This window comes from Pristiophorus japonicus, chromosome 15 (assembly GCF_044704955.1).
Source record: "Pristiophorus japonicus isolate sPriJap1 chromosome 15, sPriJap1.hap1, whole genome shotgun sequence".
NCBI classification, from domain to species: domain Eukaryota; kingdom Metazoa; phylum Chordata; class Chondrichthyes; family Pristiophoridae; genus Pristiophorus; species Pristiophorus japonicus.
In genome coordinates this window covers 19,333,538-19,339,495 of record NC_091991.1, presented here as the reverse complement: position 1 = coordinate 19,339,495, position 5,958 = coordinate 19,333,538, and the positions used below count along the sequence as shown (strand labels likewise).

Sequence of the window (5,958 nt, the reverse complement as noted above, 5' to 3'; positions counted from 1 at the left end):
GCTTTTTAGTACACAGGAGGAACACACAAAATTCCTTCTTATGATATGTGCACATTTTTCTTAAATTGCTTTACAATATTCTGCTTTTGTAACTTAGAGAATCGTCTCAGCAGACCATGCTGAATAAAACACGATTAACATTGAAATAATGCAATGTCCATTTGGTGTTAAGTCTTTGATTGACAGCACACTTGAGCTGCTCCTTGTTGCTTGGTATCTCTTTGTTTGGCTAAGATCATGCGTAACTGACCTGACAGGGGAGTAACCATGACCCCAAAGTGGTTCTCCCTGGATCAGGAAGGTGGTTCTCCTATGCTTTTTGGAAATAGGAGGTGGGTGGGGTGGATTGACCCATCCACCTCCACGGAGGTGTGTGGGGGGCCTGACCCATCCACCTCCATGGCACGAACCTGGTATTGCAGTACTTCCAGGAACGGTGCAGTGGCTCTCGGCCTTTTGGCTAAGAGCATTGGCGCAGAGTGATCCTTGATGTGTGCAAGGTGACCTCTGGCGTTTGTGATTTGACAAAGAATTGGAAAGATTGACAACGAAAAATTAAAAAAATTAAAAAAATCTCTTTGTTTCTCGGCCTTTTGGCTAAGATCATGCGTAACTGACCTGACAGGGGAGTAACCATGACCAGAAAGTGGTTCTCCCTGGATCAGGAAGGTGGTTCTCCTATGCTTTTTGGAAATAGGAGGTGGGTGGGGGGGCCTGCCCCGTCCACCTCTATGGCATGAACCTGGTATTGCAGTACTTCCAGGAACGGTGCAGCTTTGGCTCTAGGCCTTTTGGCTAAGAGCAAAATCATTGGCGCAAAGTGATCCTTGATGTGCGCAAGGTGACCTTTGGCGTTTATGATCTGACAAGTTGATCTGACAAAGAATTGGAAAGATTGGCAACGAATAAAACATTTTTAAAAAAAAATCTCTTTGTTTCTGCAAAAGGCATCACAGAATACACAACACAAAGGACAATGACTGAGGACTGATTCAAACCCATTTAGGTACTTAGTCCAGAAGCTCGAACAGCATAAAAAAATCCCAAGGTACATCTGTCTCAGTCGTATATAATGATATGAATATTGCATTCAGTAGTGAAAAGATTAAGGAAACTGGACATTAAATATTGAGCCAAGACAGTTGCGTTTCATAAGTCACCCATATATCACGTTTATGGATTCTATATCAGGACGGGAATGGGTGAACATTAATGGTAGGCTCCTTGCTTTGAAATTACTATTATCTGTGTGAGCTTTAAGGCAACATAAATGGAAAGTATGCTGATATAGACTCAACTGGTGGTGTATAACAAACGTCTTTTTTTATTGATTGTATGGTTTAGTGGTGAAGAAAGTGAAAGGTACTAATTACGTTGATAAATTAGCCTGTTTCTTTGCCCTAAAATTTAATAACAGGGGCTGATTTAAGAGTTTTATTATAGCAAATAATTTTTTGGTTTCAAGATACTTGATTGGCCAGTTCTCTCAAACGACTTGACAAGTTAATTGAATGCCTGATCGGTTAGGACACTATAAAAACCCTGTCAAATCTTTGTCAAGGAACTAGAGAGTGCACGGAAGCAATGTCTTTCCACTGGTATTTCCGATTAAAGGAAGTGTTGCATTAGTCAACAATGTCCAGAGTCATTTTTCACCGTGTTATAATGCCTGAGGAAAAAAACTCAAGCAACAGTTCTAAAGCAGCATGACACAGTACACATAGTCCAGCAAAAAATGTTAAATATGTAGCATTTAGAACAAACTAAATCATCCCACAAATGAAATAATTAGACGCAAGCATTTATTAAATAAGACATCATAATCATGGTCCAGAATTTTTAGTTGTAATGACGGTGAAACTGTCAGCATTCACCGTCATTGCAACTGTGAATCTGACAGCAGTTTCTGGAGCTTGCACAAGTGCAGTTAAACGCGGAAATCCAGACGCTGCTGTCAGTCATTTGCTGCTCCTCCACATGCTCCACTGTTGAACTTCTCACAGCTGGCAATCAATTCAAATCACTGAACTGATGAGAACTTAAACACTTACGCTTGAATATCACACTTAAAAAACCCATAAATAGTTAAGTCTTGTTGAATGAGGTGTAACTGGGCTTTTAATGCCATATTGAGTCATATTTACTGCTAAACACCTGTTCTGCTCCTAAAAAACTAAGCTTATATTTGTGGAATGTCAAATTTTTCCGTTATGATAAAAATTCCATGGTATTTTTATAATTTGTTTAAACTTTGTTTATATTTCAGCTTCTACCTTAATCCCATGTATATGTCCCAATCTTTATTTCGCTCTCTGTAAAATGATTAAAAAGTGAAGGAAAATCAATGCATTTTACTTCCTGGTTTGCTGTCAGAGAGAATTTTTCAACGTGATTGGCTGTTTACCCAGCTTGATGACATCCCTGTTGCTGGATGCTGGGGTTCCCTTAGACTTGGCGTCAGATTCAAATTAACATCGTGAGAGGTGAAATTGATGCCACATAGATCGCTAGATCGCTAGATCTCTGTGGGCGCCTTTCTTCAAGGTCAGCGGGGAGCAGCACCACTTTGCTGCTGACTGCAAAATCTGGGCCAATTTCAGGCAACGATGTCGGCTGTTACCAGTCAAAAATAAATCCTAAATTCAACTTTGAAATATTGGAAGCCCATAGAAAATCAAAGCCAAGAGACTATTAAAAATGAAACTGTATGGTCAAGCATTTTGATGAAATTAGGGGAAGTAGTTTCAGTTAACCTCTGAATGTAATCCTGGTAACATGGGGAAGGGGGGGAATTTAACCCCCAAGAACCAGTGGGTTGGTAGGGGGAGAAATGTTTTGATTTTTAGAGTGAGAGTGCAACCCGGCTCCAGTTCGAGGTTTAACGGAGCCGCATTTCGATGTCGGCGAGGAATCTACATGCCAGTCAGGAATTTCATAATTAAATGCGAGCCAATTAATATCTTTAGCAGACATTAATTAGGTCTTTACAAAGTGTTTTTAATTTTACTTGAGCAGCAGGGGTTTCCTTGGGCTCTGGAAACTGACCAGGGAACCAAGGCAAGTTTAAGCAACGGTTCAGCTGGGTATTTAAACTTGTCATTGTCCCATCAGAATCAAAACTCACTTATTGTTGCTGGTGTCTCAGTTCCCTCTGGCAAATGTTTGGCAGAGAGTTCTTGTGTGGGTACAGCTTTTTTTTCGCTGATTTCAAATAGATAAAATCAGGATGGGAGGCACGTTGGATGTGTTTGACCCCACGTCAGAAGAGGAAGCCCATCATTATCCACAGCAGTGACGATGTGCCCATCATGTGGTGGGATCAGCACGTGCACAGGAAGGAGGGAGATGTACAGGAGGGAGGTGTACAAGAGAGAGGGGCACAGGATGGAGGTGCACAGGAGAGAGGGGCACAGAAGTGAGGTGCACAGGAGGTAAATGCACAGGAGGGTGGTGCAGAGGATGGAGGGGCACAGGAGAGAGGGGTACAGGAGGGAGGTGCACAGGAGAGAGAGGCACAGGATGGAGGGGCACAGGAGAGAGGGGTACAGGAGGGAGGTGCACAGGAGAGAGGGGCACAGGATGGAGGGGCACAGGAGAGAGGGGCGCAGGAGGGAGGTGCACAGGAGGGAGGTGCACAGAAGTGAGGTGCACAGGAGGTAAATGCACAGGAGAGGAGCTCTGGTCATAGGAGGCACTAACCATGGCACAGGGTTTACAGACAGAGGCCCAGCATACTTGACCGCTCGGATGAGCAGTGCTTCTGTACGCTGAGGTTGTCACGTCAGGTGGTGGCAGACACCTGCGGCCTCATACAGGAAGACCTGTTCTCTGCTGGCCGCGCATTACTAGTGCTTGTGAAAATGGTCCACAACCCTCACGTTTTTGCCTCTGGTTGCTTCCAGGGCACAACCGAAGACCAGGATCTCCCAGGCTGCACATAAATGTATAAGGCAGGGTGATGGATGGATTGTTTGCCAGGGCTGGGAGGTATTTCAACTTCCCCTGTGATGGCAATAGCTAGAATGAGTGACCACTTGGATTTGCCCCTCCAGCCGGATACCCCAGATACAAGGTGCCATCGATTGCACACAGGTGGCAATCTGAGCATCACCACAGCAACCAGGGGTGCGAAATTCAGTCGCGCCTCTGTTGCGGTGTTGTCCCGGGCGGAGCGGTAAATTTTGCGGCGGCAAATGGATTGTGTCTGCCGCCGCAAAATTCATCAGCTGAGCCCTGAGTGTGGAGCGGAGCGCTAAGGAGGCGCTGCACACCGCTTTTAGGGCACTAGGCCGGCTGAGCAATCGAAAACCCCGAGCTCAACAGCCGGCCTCGGAGCACCCTAAGAGAGGTCTGGGGAGAGAAAAAACAAACTGAAAAAACCCCGTCAAAAACATTCCTAATACATAACTCATGCCACCACAACATAAATCGCAAAAAAAACCCCAATCACACTTACCTGAGGCCGACATTACTGACCTCATTGCGGCCGCTACAGCTCAGACCGCCCGCTTTCACAGGCGCTTTCCAGCAGGCCGCTCTACGGGTCGGCAGCAGCCAAAAATTGAGCCGGTGTCGCAACCAGGGGCATTGCACACCGGCTCGCCACTTCTGGTAATGCTCCGCGCCCCCTCGAAACTGGCACCGAATGCCCCGGCTGGAAGCTGGTCGCCCGTCCAGAAGTGCTTACCGCCACCACTGCCGCCCCTCCAGGTGACTAACAGGGGCGGCAGAAGACTGAAAACCTCGAGGTTCACAAACCGCAAGGGATCATTGTCCATCAATGCGCAGCTGGTGTGCGGCGGCAAGAAGAGGTCCGTGCAGGTCTGCAGGAGCTGTCATACTGCGGCAGGCCAATACTCCAACTTTTCATTCCAGGAAGAAGGCTTAAGGGCTGGCTCGCAGGAGACAAAGGGACACCCCCTTCAAACCTGGCCCATGGCACCTGTGAAGAACTCTAACAATGAGGCGCAGGAGTGCTAAACCTCCATCAGGCCATTGGAGTGTTGAAGATGCGCTTCAGATGCTGAGATAGGTATGGAGGTGCCCTTCAGTACTCGCCAGAGAAGCTGCCCAGAATGATCGTGATTTGTGGTGGTAGTTGCTTGAAGAGCATCTCTCAGCCTTTCATGCTCAAATTAAATAGTCCATCTGGAGCAATCGGAGAGAGATAAATAGACCAGAGAAATTCAGTGGAAGGTTAGAAACAAACTACCATGTGAAGATTAACATAAAGGGATCTGAGGCCCAAAACGATTATGCCTGAGGAGGTGCCGCAGCGAATGAGGTTTGTGAACCAACGTTTTTGGTGGGCCCTGGTTCCACCAGATCTCTGCAATCCTAAATCCTGCTCAGTGATACACACTTGGGAATCCCCTTTCAAATACTGACACATTCCTGGGTAGCCCACTTCCTAATCTCCAAAATAGGGTGTTACCCACCCCAAAGTCTTCTCATTGCTGGACGTTACCTTGATTTGGACAGATCAAGGCACGCTGTGCCCACAGGTGTGATCTGACACACACAGCATGAGGAAAATAGCGGCAGTGAAACTTCAAAATGTAACAATTGCATGATATTACCGTATTCAGAACATTTTAATGGGAAAAGCACATTCATTTTCAGTTAACTGTTAGATTCTTATTTTCTCCAGAACTTTCTCTGTGAACGAATCTTAGAAAGGAGTGAAAACTATGAAATCCAGGCTTGTGCCAGTCAATACTGAGGCCTACCATGCAGTATCTATATACATTCTCATTCTCTTGATAATTTTATAAAGAATACCAAAATTTTCCCCCCAAAAAATGTGTAGGTTTGGAGCGTGGGGGCAGTTAAAATATAAAAAATGGGATTACTGACCTGGTCCCACCTCCAACCCGCCCATTTCTGGGTATAATGGCGGTGGGACGGCAGCAGGACAGGGGCGGAACGTCAATTTAAATATTATAATGAGGCTAGAAG

At 45.8% G+C, this 5,958-nt stretch overlaps 1 pseudogene; it reads left to right on the top strand.

Moving 5' to 3' along the window:
• The first annotated feature begins 577 nt into the window (after window positions 1-577).
• Window positions 578-779, top strand: LOC139225981 (U2 spliceosomal RNA; annotated as a pseudogene).
• Window positions 780-5,958: the final 5,179 nt, after the last annotated feature.